The sequence below is a fragment of the Microtus oregoni genome, unplaced genomic scaffold (assembly GCF_018167655.1).
Source record: "Microtus oregoni isolate MIOR12 unplaced genomic scaffold, Mior012 000005F_ref0000423, whole genome shotgun sequence".
NCBI lineage: Eukaryota > Metazoa > Chordata > Mammalia > Rodentia > Cricetidae > Microtus > Microtus oregoni.
The window spans coordinates 57,203,815-57,229,464 of NW_024543064.1; positions in this window are offsets into that span (position 1 = coordinate 57,203,815).

Consider the following 25,650-nt stretch of genomic DNA (forward strand, 5'->3'; position numbering starts at 1 on the left):
AGTCACATCCAGTTCAGAGTTGGAAATAAACATGAAATGACCTAGAAAGGAAGGAAATAATGAAATAAAAATAAATATCACATACAATGGGGAAGGGGAAGTAGAACAGTGCAGTCCTCCAAAGAGAGTTCCCATGAATGACTTCATTCAGCCTAGAACCTCTTGCCAAGACTATCATTAATTTTGTGTTTCTTATTGAACTTATTTCAGTAAAGCTACTTTCATTTTTAACATTTGGTTTATTTATTTCTATGTGCGTTTGTTTGTGTGCATGTATGTCCACATGTGTGAAGGTGTCCTCTGAGGCCAGAAGAGAGGACCAGGTGATCTGTAGATGTAATTACATTAGGTTGTGAGCTCCTGATGTGTTTAAAGGTGAACTCCAGGCAATTCTAGAGCAGCAAACACTCTTAATCATTGAGCCACCTATCTACCTCCCCCTGCATTTTCCATTTTCACATAGAGATTTATTTATATCTATACCTTACTAAACTTTTTAAGAAGTTATGGGAAATCAATTGCTTCTTTGGTTCTAATGATGATTTTTTTTTCTAACATTTAAGCCTTTTTAGGGCTATGATTCTTAGTAATGTGATGAATTCTTGGGCTATCCTGTGCTATTCCTTCACAGACATGAGTCATCCCTTTGTCCACTCACAAACGATAAACTTGCTATAGGCTCCTCTCTTCATATGCATGTATATAGTACAGTGTTAAGACCAAACATCATTTATGATGTCATAGCATGAATAATAATTCACAAGAAAAACTACATACATACTTATACACATATACGTGTATATATATATATATATATATATATATATATATATATATATATAAATGGTAAGAATATTGAAGCCATCTTAATTGTTAATGAACAGAGAGCTTGAATAGTTTATGCTCAAAACAGTACTCAAGCCTGTGGATTGTGCACTGACCAAACTACATGGAAACTTTAAAAATATGTTCAACTTATTCTCTCCTTGGAGCTAGCTAGCTCTTGTGATGGCATTCTCTCAGCTTAGAATTCTCTTCCTAGGGTTCCTCTGCATATTAGATTTTGCACTATTGCCTCCCACATGTCTCTGTGATCATAGCACCTCAGGATGTATACCACTTTCATTTTAAATTTAAAGATAAGAATCTCCAGCTTGTCCTGAAATGTTCTGACCAATGCCATCTCCTGTTAATAAGACTGAAGTTCCAAAAGAAAATGAAAATGTAGATTATGTGAAATCAGTAATTGTGCATTGTTTTACAATGCATTTTTGAAAATAGGCCTGGATTACTTTACCAAAAAGAAATTAAAAGAATAACATCATCTTTATCATCTTTAGGTTAAAATTGAGAAATTTTCAATACAGTATAATATACTATAGTATAGATGATTGTTCCTTAATCATCTGAAATCTCATGTCGCCCTGATACAACAGAAAATGGAAGTTTCTGTTTAAAGTCATTCTGAAAGATAAACTGTCTGAAGCTGAAATGATAATCTGAAAAATGTAATTACAGATTATGTAGGGTCTTGTATTGACATTCTAATGCACACTATCAGACACTGGTTGATCATCTTGGTGGCATCTATCTTAATAGTTCATTGCCCTTTATTAATATATTAAATTGTTTACATATTCTACAATTTGTTGATATGCTGCCCAATTTACTAGATGTATTTTCCAGTGTGGAACAGTTAGAAATTATGCTGTTATACCATTTGTGTTATGGATTTTTTTCTGGCATATACTTTCATTTATCTGAAGTATTTTTATTTTGGATTAATAGTGTGCCAAATACAGTCACATAACAAGAGTTCTGAACTTCATAGAAAACTATAAAATATCCTGACAAAGTAGATAGGCCATTTTCAAAGCTTACCAACCATGGATAAGAGTTGCAGCTTCTCTACATTCTTCTTATAACTTGAAAGTCTAGTTAATCATTAATATTTAAACAACTCAATATTTGCGTTTGTACTTCTTATGGCAATGTTTATTCCTTCAATGATGTGACACTTTTAATGTATTGAATCATTTGTTAAAGCCAGTTAGTAATTTTTATTATTTTTGATTTCTTATTATTATTAAGATAAAATAGTTTTTTATATAATTAATTTAATAGCATCCATTTGAATTGCAACCATTTTCCTCAGTCTGGTTTCTTTATTTCTTTTCTTAATAGTTTCTCAAAAACTTGAAGTTTTTCTTTTAACTAAGGTCAAAGGTCTTCTTATTATTTTATATTTTTTACTTTTGTATTATCTAACAAATATCCTTCTCCAAAGTAACATAGTAAAGATTTTGCATGCTTTTTTTGTAAAAAATTTATAAGCACATCTCTGGAATCTGAGTGTGTGTGTGTGTGTGTGTGTGTGTGTGTGTGTGTGTGTTTGATGTGTGGGTCCTAGGGCCCTTCCAGCTATTCTACACCCTAAACACATGCATGGCTGATGAGGAATAAAAATAAGTACAAAATGTACTTAGATTTTGAATTTTTGCTATCTTCTGGATTCAGACTTTTCATTTTATTTTGAGCAGAGGGAATACATGTCAGAGATTCTCAGTCTCCTGTGTGGTTGAGCTATGGTGATTGGTAGACATGTTCATGATAGACCTAATTTCCAGTGGACATAACACCAGGATCAACTGATTAAATTCTCCTGAGATAATTACAAGCTAGCAATTTTAATTGAAATTTCATAAACAGGTATTCATGAATCTTCTCATGACATGGAGTCTAACTTTTAGTCATTGCTTTTATTGTTTGCTTTGGGATAGGGCCTTGACATATGTTGCTGGCTACAGCTCACTATGTAGCGTAGGCTTTAATTCAATGAAATCATAGGCCTTCCAAGTGCTGAGATTATAGGTAAGTGCTATCATATATGACTTTCTCTTTTTCTTTGTTTTTTATTTTTGAGTTTTTTTTAATTTCCATGTGTTTATTTATTTCTTTTGGGAACAAATTATTCCCATATGTTTTAACCAAAAATATTTTAGGTACAAAATGTTACAGGCCTGAACTGTACACAAGAAAACTGAAGATACAGTTGGCATAGCCCTTGACCTTCTGTCATATCATTGATGAAAACCCTAAACCAAAGTTCTGCCACTGAACTTCTAATCAAGATGCCTGTAAACACAAAGGGCGGGTAGTGTCACCACAGGTCTTCCTTGTCTGATTTTGGGGCTACTTCAATGGCAGCATGTGATACAACCACAATGCAGCCATTTCTTAATTTTGTAGATGATCTCAATTTTATGATTTCAAAAGTAATTTTTGTTCATTTAAGAACGGAAAACGATTAAAGTTTTTAGGTACTATCAAACTGAGGCAATTTTTATTAACATTTGGTGTAAAATTTTCAATTATTTTCCCAAAAATAAAGTGAAGGTTTTTCAGTGACAGGCTAAATTAAGATGAAGATTTCTTGCTTTCTGATACCTTAAAAAACAATATTTTAGTGACTTAAGAATCTCAATTCCCCACACTTTCAGACAAATGATACTAATATTGCATTTTAAATGTAATAACATATAAGTATTACTAGATGAAAATAACCACCATATATTTTAATGCCTGTTAAATTAGCTGTAGGTTTTTTAATAATGAAATTGTTTAATTGATAATGGAATTTTATAAAAGAGTTAAGTATGGATAAACAGGTAGAAAAACTCTGAGAATTACTAAAATCATAACAGTCCAGAAATATTCTTTAGTAAAATTATCATATTTTATAAATGAATAAATATTAATTTAACCCAAACTTGCCTTCTTCAGTAAGCAGTAGTTATTTTTGTTTTGTTTTATTTTGTGTTTTTTGTTTTTGTTTTGTTTTCCTATTACAATCTGAAAACTACTGTACTCATGAAAAGCAAAATGTAGTTACTGGAATGTGGACCATTACCATCTTTTGTCCCTTTATAAGTGTTTTGAACACTAAGCGAGAACCACCAGGCCATTTATTAAATTAAAAGTAATAGAAAATAAGAACTCTCTAATATAAAAACACACAAGAGGACTCTATCCATCAGACAACTCATTGTATAAAATAGGGACTGGATATAGGACAAGATCTGTAGATAGAGGGGATGTTTGCAAATAAGTTCATTCATTTGCTTATACATACTCTTCATATATTTATGGGCAGTTACTATTTACATAGAAATGCATTTGGGCCTAGCAATACTGCTACTATGGACGCATAGAAAGATATGTGAAGTTTCCTTTAACATTGTCCTAGGTCTCATGTAAAATTTCAAATACAATTGTGGGGTTTTTTTTATTTGGAAACTGTAGAGAATAATAGCTTAGACTATTCTGGTATAAGTTGTAACAAGGAGTTCTATGAAACAAAGGCCATCAGCAATAACAATCCACTCAGAGATTATTGCTATCAGAATAAAGTTGAACCTGTGATCGTATTACGTCTGACAAAATGTTTAATAGAGTCTTGCAATAGTCAAGATTCAAAACTAACAAACACAAGGATTTTAATGGCTTGCTTGTGTAGAGAAGACAATTTGCCATTTACAGATAATAACCAAAGCAAGTCAGCTGTGTAATTTGAAGATCAGAGTGATAAATCATCAATGGTATAGATACTGGTCTGGGTCCTAAAAGTGAAAATCAGGAATACGTGTGGAAGGAGGAGGTTAATTTCCCAGTTGAAGTAGTCATAGGGAGAGCCTGGAATCCTCTTTCTTTGTCCAGTTCAGCACTCAAGAGACAGCATGGTGCCCTCGATACTAGAGAGAGGGCAATCCACTTTGCTCAGGATATCAATTCAGTTGTTGCTTTGTTCCTAAAATGCCCTCAGGCACACACAGAGATGATTTTTGCCAGATATGAGTGAAGATACCCCATCTAGTCAAGTTCACACGAATATTAACGATCAGAAGTCCGAAATAACTAGATCCTCCATTCAGTTTAAGTTTTGGAATTGAGTTTTCCTCATTTTTCTACCAAAAAAATTTCCATGAAATTACAGATCTAGATTTTAAATTACTTAATATTAAAACGTAATCTGTTTCTCTTTGGCTATGGTTATATTTCTTCACAGGAAAATAATAATACAAAACTGCTTCTGAATTGTCACTCACTTCTTCACATTCTGAACTGGCTTTCCAATTGTGTATGTAAGCACATGAGAGCAAACTTGAGCTGACAGGAACTCACATGGCTACGTACAGACTCACATAGAGTAAAGGTCGTGGCTGACCAAGGTGACCCTACTTTGCATTCAGAAAACCTAGACACTGACTATAAAGGTCATGGCTGACCTAGGTGACACTGCTTTGTTATCAGAAAACCAAGGAAAAGAGATCAAACTCAGCAGAAAGGCAAGTTTGGAACTTAGGGCTGAATACAGGTTGCTTTGTTTCTCATAGTTTAGAAGGCACATTCTGATCTTTAGTTGTAACGATCTCTAGTGTATACATAAAATCTACTTCTTTCAATCTTTTGTCCCTTTATGTTTTTCAGGTAGAAGGCTCTAGCAGAATTTAATCCATTTTGTTTCCTGTCTAAATAAATTTCAGAGTCCAAAAATTATGGCCCAGCTTACATCCAAATGTGCTGATATTGAAAGTCTTGTGATTTTACCCATGTGAGGGTAGAATTAATACAAATTATTTAACACATTTCTCTCATGCTCCTTAGCTTGCCCCATCTGATTTTTTCTTGTCTTATTTGCATGCAGTGTACCCTGACTGTTCAAAGTACAGCTCTCAAATGTTTCCTATTTATTTTCACCTTCATTATCTGTAAACGTTTTCTCTCCCTGAAATGTACTCATACTGTTTTATACCCATGAAATACAGTCAACTTCTTGACTTTGAAATTTCTTGATTTTATTTATGTAAAATACAAGCTTTTTTTAGTTCTCTGAAATAGGTTAAATATTCATCTTTCCATGGTCTCTTTCTGCTTCATACATTTTTATTACAATAATGTGTTTGCTTCCTATTATTGCAAAAGGCAGTGACCTCAGATTCAATAGCTTAAAACAACTCAAATTTATTTTTGCAATTCCAGAGTGCGGAAGTCAGAAATGAATTCTATTATCCCCAAATCAACATATAGTCTAAGCTATCTTCTGCTGGAGGTGTAGTGGGTTCATATTCTATATCTTTATATGTTTCTAGCTTGTTAATGATTTTTTGATATTATAATTAAAATGATATCATTTCTCCCCTCTGTTTCTTCTCACCTATCCATATAATAATGTCCCAACTATTTTTAAAATCTATGGCCTCTTTCTGTTTAATTTTTTCTTACATATAACTATGTGTGTTGTGGATATTTACATACATATACACATGCCTAATACAACCTACACAGTTTGTATAATGTTACTTATATGTATATGTTTTAGGGCAAACCATTTAATATTGGGTATGCCATTAGTATGCTCTTCCTTGGGAAAGAATTTCTCCACTCCTCAACATTAGCAGTCTTTAGCTCTTTGTCTAGGGTTGAGACTTCCTGAACTTTTCCAAAATCCACTTTGGCATGTCTACTAGTGTTATCCTTATTAAAGGCTTGTTTAGGCAGTCATTTTGATGAGATGTTATAGGTGTGGCTTTTGTTATTTCTAGGTGACACAAGCTCAGAGCAAATTTCCTGTTCCTCCAGCAATTACAACTCATTTGAACAAGAATTAAGGCCAATACATAACAAGTGGAACTTCATAAAACTAAAAAGCTTCTGCTTAGCTAAAGAAACAATTAATCAGGTAAATAGGAACTTCACATGTTGGGAAAGAATCTTTCACAAGTTTACTTCTGACAGTGGGTTAATATCAGAAGTACATAAAGAACTCAAAGAACAAAGAAAAACAAATGACCCATTCAAGAACATGGGTCTAAAATCTGAACAGAAAGTTCTCAAAAAAAATGGCTAATAAATATTACAAAATGTTTATTTTCCCTGGAAATTAGGGAAATGTATATCAAAACAACTTTGAAATTTCATCGTACCCCTGTTAGAATGCAAAGACCAACAAAACTACTGGCAATATATGCTGGGGATGATGAATGAAAGGGGTCCCTCATTCATTGTTGGTGACATTCTCAAGCTTTTAGAGCTTCTGAATCCATCTTCTCATTTTAAAGGCAGCAATTCAGCAGCTTTGCCAGGCTCTCTGACTTGGCTCTCTCACTTCTCCCTATTATGACAGATGTCTCCTTAAAAGGTCCTGCAATTACATTAGGATAATACAGAATAGCTTATTTTATTTTTATGACTTTGGCTAGATGTATATTTGTGTGTGTGTGTGTGTGTGTGTGTGTGTGTGTGTGTGCAGGTGCCAGCTATAGCCAATTATGTTAAACTCCCTGGAGCTAGGATTATAGATTGTTGGGAGCTGCACCATCTAGGTTCTGGGAACCAAACTTGGATCTTCCATGAGAGTTGAATATACTAACTACCAAATAATCGCTCTATTGAAAAACAGAAATTTATAACAAGACCGTTAATCATAATTGTAAAAGTCTTTATGTCACATAAGGGGCATATTAAAGGTTCAAAAAATAAGAATTTAAAGATCATTCCTACAAGCTGGAGAACAAGAATACTAACACAGTAGCCAGGTGAGAGACATTTCTCATTTTGCAAGGAGCCATGGATTTGGCCTGACCTTAAGATTGTGTTGTAGGATTTTTCAGGCTAAAGTCCATGGCTTCTGGGGTACTATGTGTTGTTTTGTTTTGTTTTATTTCCTGAGAAACCAAGTCACTCCCCCAGGCAGTGAAGTGTTCTGGCCACTTTGTGTTTCTCTGTATGTTCCCTTAGAAGTCAAGGAAACACAAAAGCTCAGCAGAACAAATGGCTTTAGACATGACTCTTGTGTTTTCTGTATAATTTGCAAACATCATTGTATTCTGGCAACTGCAACAGCATTGATCTTGGCACTTGGTACTACGTTCTGTTTTTGATAAGGGTGTAAAACATCTGATTGCCCTCCATAAAGTTGTCACATCCTTAGATTTGCTGTGACCCTTTCAATAAGTCTGGTTAAATTTCTTGCAGCCAAAACAAGTGACCTTGGCTGGGTAAGTAAATGTGGGTGCTTACAAAATTTAAACCAGAACAAACTTTAATAAACATTCCTTATATTTCTCCACTTCTTACTTATTTTCAAATGCTTTAATATTGTATGGGAAAGTTATAGAAACTTTTGGACTTGCACCCATCTAGAAGACTAGGTAAATACCTTGAAGGCTTCAGTTCTGCCCCACCACTGGTCTGGGCTTTCTACTCCCCGGTCACATGAGTAAGAACTTGCAGCTCTGCGGTGGCTGGTAGAGCATGAATTTAATCCCAGTGCTGGGAAGGCAGAGGCAGGTGAATCTCTGTGAGTTTGATGACATCCTGGTTTAAGAGGAACATTCGAGGCCAGCGAGGACTGTTACAAAGAAACCGTGTCTCAGAAAACAAACAAAAAGAACCCTCGGCTAAGAATTGGTTTTGCTGCCAAGAATCCTTCCATGTCTCTTCCACCATCATGGACTGAAAACTGGGACAAAATAAACATCCACTCTCTTAAATTGCTTCTGTCAGGTATTTTGTTACAGTGGCGAGAAAAGTTGATGAAAAGAATTGATTGCCTTCTCCACTTTCTCCCATTTAGAAAAGTTCTAATGCTGCTCCCTGGAACACCACTGGCAAGCTCTGCTCAGTCCTACTGTCGTGATAGAGCTTGCTGTTCCACAGGTGCTATTAGCTGACAGCTCCTGGCTATAGCTCATTTAGCATCCACCAAGCTTCTCAGCGTGAGTGACAAAGGCATGTTATCCTTGAAAGTCCTCCTTTTTTCTTTTTTTTCCATAGTTCTTTCCTTTTTTTCTTCCATAAGGAAAGACCTTCACAATCTAAAATATCTCTTTATTCAAGTCAGGATTTTTCTGTCACTTCTTCTGTCAGGGTCATTTTCTTCCTCTTGTCCTAACTTTGTTTCCATGACTATTTCTAAGATAAGTTCAATGACACATTTGTCCACCTCACATATACCATTCCACTTTCCACACATTTAATTTGGCTTTATCTTAACCTCTGAGTTCTACTCAGTGCTAGCAGCCTTCATTCGTGATGCATATGAAGTTATATGGAGTTCTGTGCTCAGAAAGGCTTATGGTTTCTAAATCATTTGATTACTCTTAGCAAGAAATTTCCACAATTTCATTTTTCACAGTCTCAAAAATATGTAGCTAGTGTTTTGTCAACTTTTACAAATACTTTCTTGAAAACAGCAACAATGGTAGCGCTTTTTTACTTTCTTATAAAATCTTCATAACTTGGATAGTTTGTTACACTCTGATACTGAATGTGGGTCCTTTTATCATCGAAATAAATTTTTAATGTAGTGTGTTCTTATTATGATCTCCCCATCCCCAACTCCTTTCAGATCATCCCTATTTCTCTACCTCCTCAAATACACATCCTCTCTCTCTCTCTCTGCCTGTCTCTCTGTCTCTTTCTCTCTCCCATTAGAATAAAAGCAGACACCTAAAAACAATAATAAAAATCAGGATAGGATAAAGCAAAGAGGAAGAAGGAAGAAAGAAGATCGCTTAGACAGATTTTCCTCTAGGCCTCACAAAATATGACATGGAGACTTATTAACTATGAGAGCTCAGCCTATGGCTTAGGTTTGTCCCACTAGCTTTTATAACTTAAATTAACCTATTTACATTAATCTATATTTTGTCTCCTGGCTTCTTACTCTTTTCCCTCTTGCACTTTCTATTTCCCTTTTTTCTGTGCCCTCTATGGTGTCTACCATGCCTAGATTCATCTCCTCTTCCTCTTTCTCTCTTTCTGTCTGGATATCCGCCTAACCTCTTCTTGCCTAACCAGTGGTCATTCGGTTCTTTATTAAACTAATCAGAAGGCACCTTGGCAAAGACACATCTTCACAAAGATTATCCCACAACGAGATCCACAAAAAAGACATGAAAACCACCTTCAGACACTGAGACACAGACATTTGCAGACACAGAAAATGTTTTATAATAAAGTCAGAAACCGTAATATATGAACAAAAGATTTATAACAAAAAAAGTCCAAACTAAATATTGGAAAACAAAAGTTCCTTCAAAAATAAATACTAATTAGTTCATTTTGTGTTGACCTACTGCTAGGCTTGGAGACCGCACGTATGTGGTTATCTATTGCAGATAGCTCCTGAGTTAGAGGCAGTGGTTTGTGTCCACCTCCCCTCTCAGCTCTAGTTCCCCACCTGGCCTAGACCTGTGCAGGCATTGTGCATACTGCCACAGTCTCTGTGAGTTCATGTTTGTCAGTGTTGCTGTGCTTTGAAGGCCTACTGTTCTCTGTGTCTTCCATTCCTACTGGCTCTTACAATCCTTCCACCCCCTCTTCCACAGAATTCTATAAGACCCAAGATTTGGTGGAGATATACTATTTAGAACTGAGTATTCTGAGCTCTCTCTCTCTCTCTCTCTCTCTCTCTCTCTCTCTCTCTCTCTCTCTCCACAATAGCCAGTTGTGGGTCTCTGTATTTGTTCCTATCTACTGCAGGAAGAAGCCCCTCTGAAGATGACTAAGCAAGATACTAATTTATAAGCATAGTAGAATGTCATGAGGAGTCATTGTATTACTATGTTTCTTTAGAAGAACAGTGGTATTTGCTTTTCCTGTAGGTACTTGGCATATCCAATCTCTAGTTCTTTACCACCCAGACAGTATCTAGCATGGGTTCTATCTCATGGATTGGACCTTAAGTCAAATAAGACATTGGTTGATTACTCCTACAAGCTTCGTGCCACCATTGTCCTAGTATATGTTGCAAGCAGTATACCATTATAGACCAAAGTGTTTGTGACTGGGTCGGTATTTTTATTTACCTTTTAGTGGCATGGAGAATACTTTCCTGTACCAAAGATGCTAGAATATAGGGTTGAAGGTACTGTGCAGGCATCAGGTCAAACTTCTTCATGTTTAATGAGTTGTATAGGTGTGATCTTCAGCAATAGGGCTTTGCCATCAGTTTGTGGAGAGTCACCAAGAGTATTGGCAATAACCTGGGCAGTTTGTGGATTTCCATTTGGATCATTTAACCACCTGCTAGTCTAGATGTAAGCCATTCCCAGTGCTGAAAGTTTCATTTGGTGATAAAAAGATATCTAGTTGGGGTTTTGTCTTCCCCTTTATTTGGTAATTTCATTTATATCTTTTTCATATATGTATTTTTTTAAATAAGCTTCTACTGTACTAGGTTTTGCCTCAAATGGTCCTTCATCTTAGTTGTTTTCACTTGTATCCCCTCCCTTATCACCTCTTCCCTTTCCCTACTACTCCTGTTTGACCCTCTAATTCTAACCACTCTCTATTCATCTCTAACGAGCTCTTTTAGTTCCCCTTCCTTGGCAGATCTCTCCAACCCCTCTAGTCCCTTGCTCTCTATCTAACTTTGAGGTTATACTGATTGTATATTCCTTATCTAAATCTTAACAGCTCACAGCCACATGTAAGTAGATAGACACCATATTTTTCTTTTTGAATCTGGCTTACCTCACACATCATGTTTTGTTTTTGTTTTTGTTTTGTCTACAAATTTCCTGGGTTAGGTTCTGTTAATAACCAAATTATACTCCACTGTACGAATGTATTGTGTTGTCTTTATTCATCCATCCTCTTATTCTTGCTTTAATTTGAAAGAGGATGTCACCTTGCTTTGTATAAGAACATAAATTCTGATCAAATTTGCGTCTAATTTTTATTGCACATACGATTTTTCAAGAAACATAGAAAAATATTTTCAGAACTGATATAAGAAAGGCATTTTATGTTTGATTAGAGGAGATACAAACTTAACTGTCACAAGTTTAAAGATGCTAATTAAAAAAATATTATTAGTACTCTATAGTTCAACTAGTCATCTGCTTAACTTTCCAAAGTAGTAGGGAATACCGTCATTTTCCAAATAACTAAATCAACTGAATTTATGGCAACTTAAGTCATTTCAGTCTCCAAAATTTAGCTAATATAAATTATTAAACATTTTGCTTATTAAACTTATTTTCTTTCAAAATAATTTATATGTCTTTTGGAAATAATACTATGTTAACCAATATGCCTAAATATCAACATAAATAACTATGAACCACAAATTCCATTAATCATACAACATATGTAAGTTAATTTATTATTTACAAACATTCTATTAATCTGTTTCTACTATTAATCCCTCAAAAAGTGAATTATGAAGTAGAGAATTAAAATAATTAGCAAATAGAGTTGTGCATGAGAACCAAGCCTAGGATTTAACCAGCATAATTTTACTTGTGACTGAATAGTTACCTGTTATTCACTGAGTAAAGGAAACAGACTTCCCTCAGAAGCCTATTTTACTAAGTACAAGGAAAAATATACTGAAGCTGATCACTGAACTTCACAGGTGTGAGGAAAATCACACAATGCAATGAATAATACGTTTTGTAGTAGCATGAATTAACGGGGAAGGAGATGTTTTCTACTTTTAAACCCCCAAGAGCACTACATTTTCCTCCCATGCTCCAAGATGATAAAGCAACTTATCTACTGAACACAGACTTAATCTGAACAGTCATAGCTCTAAGAGTAGGCACAGCTGATATGCAGAGGTGGCTGAAATTCAAAAAAGTCAATACAGAATGGGCTGCAGGAAGCGTTTAAAGTAAAAATTAGTCCATGTATTATGTCTAAGATAAACAAGGTAGTATACTTTGTCTTGCAAACTTTTCTCATGTTTTCGCTAACCACCTTTTAGAATGAGTTTGGAAGATTCAAACAAACATGCGCATCCTTCTCTCAGTTGAGCTCCCAGTGTTCCCTTTTATACTGTGGAGTTCATCTTTGTCATCTTTTCCCTGTCCTGTTTATATATCACTTGTTAAAATGCTTTTGAGATTATAATTCAATGGTAAATTGTTGGGAACAGCGAGACCCCAGATCCTGAATTTCTTGTAATCCCCTGATCTGAGTGCCTACCTACAGCTGCTTTGAGCACAAGACCTTCAGGCATTCCTGATGTCAGGAGAATGGTTTCTGGTGGGTGTGGCTGGGGCGTGGCTATCTCTATATAATCTGCCCCTGAACACAATAAAGGAGCATTCTTGGGGAATTCAAGGATGACCCGTGTCGCTGTCTCTAATGTATCGGCGTAAAATAAATGCAATGTAGATATTAAAGAATATTCACACTTTAATGGTAAACTTACAGAACCGAAGTTCCCGCATGGCACAGGAGGTAGGAAAAAAAAAAAGGGGCCGAGCCACCTCTCAGCGGACCCATTTATTGGCAGGCATTCGCCCGAGGCAAACCCCGCTCCCTAAAGGGGCTGTCTTAACCCTACATCTCCCCCTTTTGTCTAAATAAGACAGAACTAAACCAAATATAACTATAAACAATAATAACAAATGATAAATATAACAAACAATATTGAAAACAAAAGTTTTGCTAGAGAGTAACTACAATTAAATAATCTTCAACTCCATCAAAGATCTGAGAAGGGAGTAAATATTACTTAACAAATGAGAGATATCCAAAATGTGCAACAAATGACAGAGACAACTGACTACCTGGGCAATCACCCAAAATCTCGTTTGCAATGTTGAGTCAACCAACTTTGGCTAAGGCCTAACATAACTGACATACCATTATCAAATGCAAGGAAATTTCTTAGAATTATCCTACCCTGTCTTGGCAAGATAAGACAATCCTGTTTCATATCTTAGTCAGTAGTTGAGGTATGGGCTTTTCTTAACCCAAAGGCCAATTCTGCCAAGAAAACAAGCTCCCAGTGGAGTGTCTTTGGTGCTCAACGTTCTCTCGGGAGTAGAGTGGTATTGCCAGGAGTAATTGTGTCTCGTTGGCACAGAATTCTAGGTTAGATGAAAGGCCATTTTCTACAGCTCTTCAAAGAGGCTGAAGATTATTACTATCTATACTAAAAAGAATCTCTATGTATTTAAAAGACCTGATAAACCTAAAAATAATATGACAAACATATAATTCTCAATACCTATCTAATTTGAAAACTAAGAGAATAAACAACTGTGCAATATATGAAGACAATGATCTTCACCTGTAAACAATGTCATTACTTATCAAATGTAAACAATGTTATTACATAAATAGTACCAGAGGTAGAAATGTACATTGTGATATGATAGATGTATCCATACAATATAAGCATACTCTTATACAAAAATAGAGGTAGGAACACTCACATTCAATATTTAATATATCAATATACAAGAAACAGTACCAATATAAATTTCTAAAAACAGTAAGTCACAAATACCAATCATCCCATCAAACCAGTTAATCCCCCCCTTTTTTTTAATATACCCCTAATTCCATACAATATCTCCCCATCCCCTCAACCCTAAACCAACCATTAAAAGATGACCCTAACCCTGTGGGCAAACTCTGTTGGGAGAGGGGATGTCGTCCTCTTAGATTGCTTCTAGCTGACATGGGGGCGATGTTCTTCTTAGGGGCCTCTGTGAAAGCAAATGATGGTAAAATTCCCAAATTAACCTTTGACTTAAGAAAATTATAACTAGTCTCTGAGTGTTTTGAGAAGGTCCGGCCAGAGCGTTGTCAAAAATGTGCATCGTACGAAATTGTCTCTTGCAGATGGTACCAAAAAACAGGTCTAAAATTAGCGCTTAAAAAAAAAATTCATGACATCATAAAAACCAGATTGAGTTGATGTTGTGGGGCCCCATCTTCATCCTGGAAACTTCAAAGATTATTGTAGGAAAATATGTTGCTTGTTATGGGAAATTTAAACATTAACAACAAGGACATATACTGACATATAAAGAAAGACACAGATATGAGGAAAGGCAAAGAAAGCTTATCAAGTATCAAATTATTCTTATTCTGTCCCATTTCAAGGCTCCTGACCTGAGACAGAAACTCTGAAATATCCCTTGTTAACAGGCTTGGAATTGAAGAGGGATTGAGCCATAGTCCAACTCCCAAACCAGCTCTACACATTTATAAAGAAGTGTTCAATAAAACATATAAATATATATAAAAAATCAATACTTACAATATGTATAGAATTTTATTGTTGATGTTTAGTGGGTCGTAACTATTTTCCATCTATCAGTAATTAAATATCCAGGGTCCCTTAAATTCTTTGGAAATGAATATTTTCCTGTGGAGATAAGAAAAGAACCCTGCCCCCATCCTATCAGTAATCCTTACCATCTGAATGCCGGTCATCATTGTGAATGAATTGTAATTTATCTTTTCCAAGTGACTTCTCTTCCTCAAACCGAACCTTTATTAATTTTGATGGTATCCATAATTTTTACTCACCTGTGGAGTTAAGAGCAAAACCCCTTCCCCAACGCAGCACATCTCCTGGCTTCCATTGTGAGATCAGCACATCCTTGAAATAAACTGGTTGATTTAGTTCAGCAGACTTTTCCATTATCCAATGTCTTTCTGTAGCCGTCGTTCTCTTCTCATTAGCGTTGAGAAAATTCAAGGTTAACAAAGCATTATGAAACCTATTTCTGGGGGTGTTTTCCACCCCTTTCTGTTTGTTTAACATATCCTTTATAGTTTGATTTGATCTTTCTATGACTGCTTGAGCTGTAGGATTGTATGGTATACCTGTAACATGCTTGATATTGTAATAATCAAAAAACCGTTTCATTTTCCTAGAGACATAAGCAGGACCATTATCTGTCTTAATTTGTGTAGGTATACCCATGATAGCCATGACTTCTAATAAATGAGTGATTAATGAATCAGCTTTTTCTGAACTTAAAGCAGTTGCCCACTGAAAGCCTGAATAAGTGTCAAGGGTGTGATGAACATATTTTAATTTGCCAAATTCTGCAAAGTGGAACACATCCATCTGCCAGATTTCATTCCTTTGGGTGCCCTTTGGATTAGCCCCTGCAGGCAGTGGCATTTGGTTATAGAAAGAGCAAGTAGGGCATTTCTTTACAATCTCCTTAGCTTGTTGCCATGTAATTGAAAACTCTTTCTTCAAACCTTTGCTATTAACATGATGTTTTTTATGAAATTCAGAGGCTTGTAGCACACTACCAATCAATAATTGATCAATTTCTGCATTACCTTGTGCTAGAGGACCTGACAGACCCATATGGGATCGGATATGTGTTATGTACATAGGGCAAAGCTGGTTCCTGATCAAATCTTGAACCTGGATAAACAATGAGGTTAGTTCTGTATCATTAGGTATAAATTCAGCAGTTTCAATATGTAAAATAACTCTTTCTGCGTATTGTGAATCAGTAACTATATTAATAGTTTCTTTAAAATCTCTTAGTACCATAAGAATGGCATATAATTTTGCCTTCTGGACAGAATCATAAGGACTTTGTTCCATCTTACCCAAGTCTTCTGATTTGTAACCTGCCTTCCCTGATTTATTGGCATCAGCATAGAATGTATGTGCTCCAGTTATTGGAGCATCATGGACTATTCGAGGAAGGATCCAAGAAGTTTTCTTTATGAAGTTAAGCCGCTTGCTTTTTGGATAGTTGTTATTAATGTCTCCCAAAAAATTAGCATAAGCTCTTTGCCATGGTTCATTATCTTTCCATAATTTCTTTAGTTTATCAGCAGTGAAAGGCATTATAATTTCTGCTGGGTCTATGCCTGTTAGTTGACGAAGTCTCAGCTTGTCTTTTATAATTAACTAAGAGACTTTTTCCACATAAGTTTTTAGTTCCTTATTTGGTTTATGTGGTACAAAAATCCATTCCAAGATAATATCATCTCTCTTCATTAAAATTCCTGTAGGAGAAATTTTTGATGGTAATATGACGAGAATACAATCGAGCTCTGGATTCATTCTGTCCACATGTGCCTGTTGTAATTTCTCCTCAATCATTGTCAGTTTTTTTTCTGCTTCAGCTGTTAATTCTCTGGGATTGTTTAAATCTTTATCACTATCCAAGGTCTTGTTTAAATGAATTATTAGATCAGGTGTTATCCCAATAGCTGGTCGTAGACTGGAAATGTCTCCTAACACTCTTTGAAAGTCATTAAGTGTCCGTAGGCGATCTCTCCGAATTTGTGCCTTCTGTGTCTTAATTTTTTGCAAACCTATTCTATAACCTAAATAATTAACAGAATCTCCCTTTTGAATCTTTTCAGGAACAATTTGCAATCCCCATTTAGGTAACAGCATCTGTATTTCTTCAAACAGTCTGTTCAAGGTATCTATGTTTGAATCAGATAACAATATGTCATCCATGTAATGGTATACTATAGATTTGGGAAATTTCTTGTGTATTATTTGCAATGGTTGGTTCACAAAATATTGGCACATGGAGGAGCTATTTAACATACCCTGTGGGAGGACGGTCCAGTGGTACCTCCTCGAAGGTTGAGAATTGTTATAAGTAGGCATTGTGAAGGCAAATTTTTCTCTATCTCTTTTTTGTAAAGGTATAGTGAAAAAACAATCCTTTAAATCAATAACTATGAGAGGCCATCCTTTTGGTAATAAAGAGGGCAAAGGAATTCCATATTGCAGAGGGCCCATAGGTTGAATAACCTTGTTGATGGCCCTGAGATCTGTCATTATTTTCCATTTACCTGATTTTTTCTTGACCACAAATAAAGGAGAATTCCAAGGGCTGGTAGATTCTTCTATATGTCCAGCATCTAGTTGTTCTTGTATCAGCTGTTCTAAAGCCTGTAACTTTTCCTCAGCTAAAGGCCATTGCTTTGTCCATATTGGTTTCGCAGTCAACCATTTTAGAGGCAAGGCTGTTGGTATCTCTGAAGGGACATTAATTGCTTGTTCTTGCATAGCCCTAATGGCCAGTTTTCTCCGTTTGTAATAACTTTTAATATTATTTTCAGAAAAATGGGCTCTAGAAGTAGTAGGAATGTTAATTTGGGTATTCCATTGTTGTAATAGGTCACGACCCCATAAATTCATTGCAATATTTGCTATATATGGCCTTAATTTTCCTATTTGTCCCTCAGGCCCTATACATTCAACCCATCTTGTGCTCTGCCTTATTCGAGATAGGGTTCCAATTCCCAGGAGCTGAACATTTACATTCTGAAGAGGCCAATATGGATGCCAAGATTCTGGGGTAATGATACTTACATCAGCACCTGTGTCCAGCAGGGCAGTAATAAAAATGCCATTTACATACACTCTCAGCTTAGGTCTTTGATCATTTATAGACGTTTGCCAAAACATACGTAACTCGTCTTTCTGATTATTATTGTTTGTAGCAGTAGGCATGTGGCTTTCTAATTGTCCTGACGAGGCATGCTCTCTGCAGAATCTGGAAATGACTGAACCATGTTTGCCATGGGGGCCTGTGAGGCCCCCCCTCTCATGTTTCCCGTCTGTATCAGATTGCCTTGTCTATCCCTTGTAGACCTCCATTCATTCAATGCCTGCCTTTTCCATATCTTCTACATAAACTTGAAGGCTGAGTCCTTGTATTCCTGTTATTTCTAGAAGATGCATTATTATTATTTCTGAAAATATGTTGTTTACAATTCCTTTTCATATGACCCATTTTGCCATAATTAAAACATTTGGTATTCTGGTGTCTCCTTTTCCCATTGGAAGTTGCTTCTTCTACCCATACTTCAGTGCCATAGTCAAATGTGTCACCATTTAGTGTATGTAAGACCCATTCTTCCAAGGATGCTGATCTGAACTTTAAAGGCCCCAAGATCTTTTTGCATTCCATATTTGCATTTTTGTAAGCCAAAGACTCAATTATTATATATCTTGCTTCTGGGTCAGATATCCCTATTTGTATAGCCTTAGTTAATCTTTGTAAAAAGTCATTAAAGGGTTCTCTCTGACCCTGTTTAACTCTGACAAATGATTCCATTCTCTGTCCTGGGTCTTGTACTCTGTCCCAAACCCTTAAGGCTGCTGTAGTACACATGGAGAGTATGTTTTCATCCAAATTAGCTTGTTCCTGAGGGTCGGAAAAGAGCCCTTCACCTAGAATTTTATCTAGGGAAACATCAATTCCCTTTGCCTTTTCCTGCTGTTCTAAAAGTCTAGCCTCTTGCTTGAATAAGCATTTCCATTTTAATTGCGGTCCACTCTCAAGGACCGCGGAGCTCAGCTGGAGCCAGTCCAAGGGGGTTGCTCTGCTTGTTGTGGCCCAAGATTTTAGCATCTCTTTAAGAACAGAGGCGTGCATCCCAAAAGTCATGATGGCCTGTTTAATTTCTTTGAGATTATTCATACGGACAGTCTCCCTTGTATCTTCCTTGATGACCCTAGGGTTTCTGGAACCAATCACCTTTTTTGTTGTTATTATTGGAAAGGCATGTAGAGCTGTAGGTAGAGCTTTGTGGAAATTGTCCCGGAGGGAATTATTCACAGATGTAGTTAAAATTTGCCTTTCTACCCTTTGCTCTTCTTCATCAGAATTTAGAAATTCCTCAATCTTTTCAATTCTATTCACCATTGCTTTTTGTAATGTCTGAATCTCCTGCCCAGAATTATGTTCTAAAGCCTTCATTGAGGATTCTAAAGTATGAAATTTGTCCAGTAGAGATAACTTGTCATCTTTGGACATAATTTTTATGGCATAAACTGTGCCTTCTTGTATTGATAATCTTTCTGCCAATCTGTCATAAGCTTTAGACAAAATTCGATTGTCACATTTAGCAGTTTTGATTCTCTCAGTTAATGTTTCAGTTCCTACAGAAAGGGACTGCTGGAACTTTTGATCTAATTCAGCTGTTCCTTCTTCCATAGTAATGAATTTCTCCTTAACATCAGCCTGTACCTTTTCTAGATTTTGCTCAGTTAACCGAGTCATGTTAAACAAAGATCTGTTTTCTTCCTGGAGAACTTCAAACTGATTCTTGAGAGGATTGTTGTCATTCTCAATAGCTTTTAAACTTTCAACCTCTGCCTTGAGAGATTTGATCATTTTCCTATTATCAAACCAAATAGTGCTAAGGAAAATTAAGAATCCCAGAAATATCCATAGATGTGGGGTGATAGACACCTCTTGTAAGATCTCCCAAATGGTGCACTCAAAAGAGCTGTTGAAATCTGAAATTGTCACCTTCTCAGACATTATTTATAAAAGAAAAAATTCTCTTACCTGTAATGACTGGTTCCTGCCAGTGGTGGCAAAAGAGTCCAGTTGAATCCACGTGGCCTAAACTGAAATAAATGACTCAAAAACAAAATTGAAACAGACACCAGACTGATAAGTAGCAATTGGGCCAGAAAGGCAATAGAGAAAAGCCAGCAAAGTAAACAAATCAAAGGGATGCTGGCGTTTTTTGTGCCGGGGCTCACAGGGCCACTGTCACGTGACCCGAGCGCCGGCAGAGGTGGGAAGGGAACAGAGACTTATCACGCTGTTAAAAAGGCACTGTCGATTTCAGACCCGGGGAGTGCTAGCTCCCATCCCGCTGCTTGATTCTCTAGCAAGCAGCAGGGAAAATCGAGTCGCTGAGAATCTCAGCTGCTTCAGCGCCCAGGGAGACCACCGCCGAGGCCCTACGGGGGGCCTCCAGAGACTCCGATTTGGGGCAGGGTCTGTGAAAGCCCCACGGGGAGGGCGCCAAATATATCGGCGTAAAATAAAAGCAATGTAGATATTAAAGAATATTCACACTTTAATGGTAAACTTACAGAATCGAAGTTCCCGTGTGGCACAGGAGGTAGGAAGGAAAAAAGGGGCCGAGCCGCCTCTCAGCGCGCCCATTTATTGGCAGGCATTCACCCAAGGCAAACCTCGCCCCCTAAAGATGCTGTCTTAACCCTACACTCTCAGTCTCTGTGTGTCTGTGTATTTTAACCACCAGCCCCTTGCCCGAAGCTCGGTAACTGGCTGCCAGCTCACAGAGCGCAGACACGGGGGCGCGGTGCAGGGCAGGAAGTCTTCCCTTTTATCCCCTTATACTCTCCAGTGCAATCCTCCCTGTTATCTTCTAATCCATGGCCTCTTTGTTTTATTAGTTGTTATTGATGTATATATGCACATAGATGTACACATACATTTCCAAATATCATATCTCATTCTTTTTACTTCTTAATGGATGGGATGTTTTTCCTAAGTTTTACTTTCTTTAATGGTATAATGATTAAAATTTTTGATGAATGATGGAAAAATTCAGAAATTAATTCCATAGGACTTTTGCATTAGAATATTCTGCATTAGAATAGTTCTGGCAATTTATATAAAATTTTAAATGTGTTATTTGAATTGTGTTTATTTATTTTTGCTTTCATATATTTTTAAGATATAAAGTTACAAATATATACAAGTTTATATAAGATACAAAGTTATAAATTTCTTATTCCATTTTTTCTTGCAGATTTTAACAATGTTAAATTCAATTCTATGAGCTTCTACTGAATTACCCTCAAATAGCTTTTATAAGGACCCAGGAGCTGAGTGTGGACTATCACTATATCCATTTCTCTTGAGGGAACTTCTCTCAAGGGGAACTTGACAAGTTTGTTTCTCTAGAGAGACATATAGCATGGTAGCATTAATTTTTCATCCTGGTAACAGCTTAGTTTTTCAAAGTCTAAGTCTTAAATACATGCACATCTTCCTGCCCCTTTTGTTTTCAAGGCCTAAAATGGAACTAAAAGGTTTTTTTAGAAGGTTTATAATAATGTCACTGTTATGCTTCTTACAACCAAAAAAGTAGTAAAGGTTATTTATATACTTGTCTGAGTTGTGTAACTTTGCTATTTCTTTTTTTATAAAGTCATTTTTTATTTAATTCACTTTTTCATTTATTTTACATACTGACCACAGTTTCCCCTCTCTCCTCTGTTCACATTCCTCCCCACTGCCTCCCACCTACTCCTTCCCCATCCCCTTGTCCTCTGTCTCCATTCAGAAAGAGGCCGGCCTCCCATGGACTTGAACACAGCATGGCATATCAAGTTGAGGCAGGCCAAGATCTTCCTAGAAACTTTGATCTTTCTACTGTAGGTGAAAATTCCTTATTGAAAGTCGTTAATTTAATACTAACTAATTTAATACTAATTCTTCACCTTTTTAAAGTACAATACAAAGAATAGAGGGTGAGTTTTCTTATGATTTAATACTGGAGAGAATAGTTTCTAATGGTTAGGAATCATAACTAGAGAATGGAAGGCTATATCCAAATGTCTGGTCTTTCACATTCTCTTTAAGTCTGCTCCTATTTATACACAAAAGGTCCAAACTAAAAATACCTCTACTGGTAGCATGACAGGACCACTCTTTTGTGGTTATCCAAATAGTAAAATGAACAGCAACTTTAGATTGACATTAGGATTTGGCAAGTCCCAGCTCTACAGCATAAGAACTGAGAAAGTGAATACTTACATAGGTTTACATGTTTTGGCTACTCTAGTTTATGAGAAAAAAAAGTATAATTATACTTATTATCTCATTGAGTGGTCAGGACTAAGTGGTAGGGTGCACGCAAACTGGTTGTCGTAATTGGAATTATTGTTTTTATCCATCAGGAAAGAATCATAATAAAAGGAATTCTGATGCCAGTAGTAGAAATCTATCAGTTATTAGATGTGGTCAGATAGTATTTTTATTTATACTTCTCCCAATAGAAAAACTGCCCACACTTAAAAATAAAGAAACTGATGCTGATGAACAGTTAGAAAACTCAATTATGTTCTTGCAACAAATACATACCAGAAAAGCATATGAATATGATCCTATCTTTAAAGCCTATGTGACTTATATCTGGGATGTAGGTCACAAATAAAGCACTTGCCTAGCCTGTGTGAGATATCATAGTTTTGATGCCTAGCACTCATACACAGACACACACACACACACACACACACACACACACACACACACAATTATCTATTGTTTTACTTTTTACATGAATAAATTGAGGGTTCAGTAAGAATGCCTAATAGTCTTGGTAATGATGTCCCAAGCTAGACACAAATCTAACTTAGACTCCAATGCTTATTTAAAATTAAGCCATGAATTGGTGTTTCTTTTTAAAAACAGTACATGATTTTATATCTGTATCATTTCCTTATGTGAAAATCTTACCATAGAATACAGAGAAACATTTTCATTATGGCATTTTTCTCTGTGTCCTCATATCCCAAGAAAACAAGAGCCAGCTTGATGCATAATTCATAGAAGCTAACAAATTATAGTCCATTTGCAAAAATGACCTGTTATTTTCTACTTATTTTCTCTGTGATACATTAATGTCAAAAATAACATAGTGGTAAATATAGACAGCATAATACAACAAACAATATTGAGCTAGTATATTGATATAATCCATACCAGAAATTCTAGAGGAGCAATTAAGGCATGCAGTTTTAAAATAAGGTCAGAAAGGTCTACCAAGCTGTTATTACAGCAAATGTTATTTTGTGCTTTATATTCTCTTTAGAGTAAGGAGACAAACCTTTATTTTGAGAAAGACCAATCAAACATATGAAATTCCATTTTTAAATCCTGACAAATTGACATTGCCTAGGCTATCAGGAATTGCAAGAAGCATTAGCTGTGTAGATTTCTACAACCAAACGACACATCAGCAAGCCTCACAAATTACTAAGGCCCCAAGTGTAACATTTAAAGTGGAAAATTTTCAGATCTGCTCCCTCAAAGTGTTATATTTTACTACCTAAGATGAGATGGATACAAAGGAAAAATAATAAACATCTCTTTCTAAGCAAAAGGTCATGGCTAAATTTTCTACACTCTTTTTCAAACATAAAATTAAAATTAAGGTACAGTCTGGATAATGAGATATTATGGACATTCCTGAAAAAATTACTATTGAAATCTAAGGGGAAATATCACAACAAAACATTTAGATCAAAAAGAAAATTGTTAAAATTTTGAAATATTTGGAGTTCATGGAAGTCTGTATTAATAAAACATTCTAAGAAACAGAGTTTACACGTTTTATTTTATTCAGATAATATTCACTAAATTCCAGCTGGAGAAGTGTCTGTGGATATCTTAAGATGTGTGGCAAGGTCTTTACACATAGTTCTTGCCATTTATAAATATGCACTGCTATTCATTTCCATGAATGGTACTTTTCCAATGAGTATGCTCTTCTACTTACAATGGTATTCTCCAAAGATCAGAACAGAGAGACTCTTGTCACTACAAAAAATAGAGTCACCATAGATTAAATTGTAACTCAAGTACTAGAAAGAACAGGCATAATTCATGAACTGTGAAGCACATGACCACAAACATCTTAAATTTAAAACGATCAGATTCCAAATTTTAAACTCTAAGATTTGTTTACTTATGCCTAGATAAATATTTCCTGGGGCAAAATTCTTAGAGGTACAATTGAAAGTGATGTTTATTTATTATTAGTGTTTTCAGTTTTCTTTCTTTTTGTTTTCATGGAAGGTTTTTGTTGCTTGGTTTTGTTTGGCTTGCTTTGGTTTAGGTTTTTTTTTTCCTCATTTTTTATTGATTTTTATTGAGCTATACATTTTTCTCTGCTCCCCTCCCTGCCTCTTCCCTCCCCTTCAACCCTCTCCCAAGGTCCCCATGCTCCCAATTTACTCAGGAGATCTTGTCTTTTTCTACATTCTAACTGAGTCTTAACTAGTATTTAATCTAAAGTCCAAGCTGTCATTGAACTCATGAAAATCTTCCTGTCTCAGCCTCCAAAGTACTTAGATTGTAAATCTGGGCCACCGTACGTGGGGCTTAACTAATGTTTTCTATGTTGAAGAATACTAAGAGATGTGATTACTTAGTCATGAGAATCCCACCTTCTACTTCAAGAACTGCATGGACCTGGAGAAATCAAACAGAAATTTTGAAAATGACTGCAACCAAAGTCCTATTGCAAAAACCCGTAAATTCTAAACTATGATAATGGAATAATAAACATTTTTCAGTAACTAACAAATGTCTATTAAAGTGCTTTCTGCTAGAGATGAAAGATTATAAAAATTTAATTCCTGTTTTTAAATGTATTTTAGTCTAGTTGACTTTTTAAAATATCCATTAAGTACATCTGTTATGCAAAATAGTTAGTATTTGTAGTTCAGTTCAAAATACAGTGTGTGTGTAAAACATTCACACAAAAATTCTAGGCCCAACATTAATGTTACATATTTAAAGTCTCTTCTTTTAACTTAAAAAAGCATTTGACAAAACACTCTAAAGCACTTTTATTAATAAAGTGCACAGGGAATTGAATACACATCACTTGTCTCATAGGTGAAACAGATACATGTATACTCAGGAGTTAAAGGTATGACAGATTAAAGAGTGTAAGAACTATACGTGAATTGTCATCTTACAGAAAGCTTCCAGGAGATATACTATTTAAGGTTGATCTTACAAAGCAAGTGATCACATTTGGGTGAGTCAGTGAAGGACAGTCTTCTGAGCAAAGCTTGCAAAACTCAGAAGCTACATCAAAATGGCATATGCAGAATGTGCCAAACCATTTCTGTTTGAAATGACTACAAAAAATTAGATAGGACCAGAGGCTTGTCCAGAAAATAAATGTGTGATGTTCGCCAATGAAACAATAAGTGTTTCTTTTGAAGGTTTTTTTTGCTCACTCAGCTTTTCCTGGCCCTGTATTCTGGTTAGATATAGACTGAAAACAAAATGGCAAAAAGGAAGAGTGGAATAGCCCACATGT